This window comes from Monodelphis domestica, chromosome 1 (genome assembly GCF_027887165.1).
Source record: "Monodelphis domestica isolate mMonDom1 chromosome 1, mMonDom1.pri, whole genome shotgun sequence".
NCBI classification, from domain to species: Eukaryota; Metazoa; Chordata; class Mammalia; order Didelphimorphia; family Didelphidae; genus Monodelphis; species Monodelphis domestica.
The window spans coordinates 4,866,041-4,867,191 of NC_077227.1; the positions used below are offsets into that span (position 1 = coordinate 4,866,041).

At 42.8% G+C, this 1,151-nt stretch overlaps 1 protein-coding gene across 20 annotated transcripts in view; it reads left to right on the forward strand.

The window, feature by feature from the left end:
- The window catches only part of EBF3 (EBF transcription factor 3), a 142,435-nt gene extending 141,867 nt beyond the window's left edge, over positions 1-568 (forward strand). For all 20 annotated transcript variants that reach the window (XM_056794976.1, XM_056795047.1, XM_056794979.1 and 17 more), the window contains one exon: positions 1-568. This exon is cut by the window's left edge and continues 2,174 nt beyond it. The gene's annotated coding sequence lies outside the window, so the exon portion shown is untranslated.
- The last annotated feature ends 583 nt before the right edge of the window (positions 569-1,151 follow it).

The following is a 1,151-nucleotide window of genomic DNA, read 5'->3' on the forward strand; positions in this document are numbered from 1 at the left end:
TCCGAAAGGTTGATTTGTTTTTCTTTGCACTAAACGCTTTGCAAATGCAGCAGAATTCAAATTTCCAACAACAACAAAAAAGGAGGGACTTTTTTTTTCTTTCTGGACAAAAATGCACATTTTAGTAACACGTTTACTAAAGGGAGTACAAAAACAAACGAGACAGTACATCACAGCGTGTCCATGTATGCCACACGCTGATGCTCTGATCACTCCTAAGGCTTAGCTAAGTGGAGAAGCCTGAGAAGTCACTTTGGAACTGAATTGCCTCAGTTTTATTTTGTCTAAGTAAAGGTTCTGATCTTTAAAAATAAAAAGAGGTCACGTGTACATGTTGAGAAAGTTTGCCAGGTTCCTCATCACTGCGGCAATCTGTTTGTGTTCTAGAAGAATTAGTCAATGCACCATCGCTTTCTTGTCTCCAAACTGAACGCTTCACGAAATGGTAGATTTTCCTGTTAAAGACCCTACAATAAGATTGTTTTATCTGTACATTTTTTCAGATATTTAACTGTATAAAAATGTTCATTTTACACAATATTTAATTAAAGTATTTCTTGTCTGTGAATTTCACTTTTAGTGCTTTTATCTGGTTTTGATTATTAAACATGGCTGACAAAACCCCAAGAATACACACACACACACACACACACACACATTGGGGCTGGAGCCATGGCTGGGATTAGATAAGATTCAGAGAATGACCTTCCCCAAAGTTATCAAGCCTGTAGCCCTTTTCTTACCTACCTTGTAGACACACCGTTGGCTGCCGCCCTCAATACTGAGCGGGGGGGGGGGGGGGGGGTGTTATTCCTCAGCATACTGGCTGGCTGGCATTTCCATGGCAAGAGGGCTATGCACATAGCTGGATATTTCCTTGGGAGGTCCTGGCTAGAGAATGGCCCACCCACTTACTCTCCTCAATTCTGTAAAAACAAAGGAAGAAATGAGGACACCCCTCTGACCAGTAAATAACAGTGTGAATAAGAAGAGCCTTCTAATAGCCTTGAATCCCTGAATCTAAGAGATGGGAGGGAGCTTAGAAAACATGGTGGACCAGGCGCTGCCATTTCCTCTCCCCAGAGGGCCCCCATGAGCAAACAACATGACCTCTCCCCAAGTGGGCACAGGTCCTGGAGAGTCAGCATCCC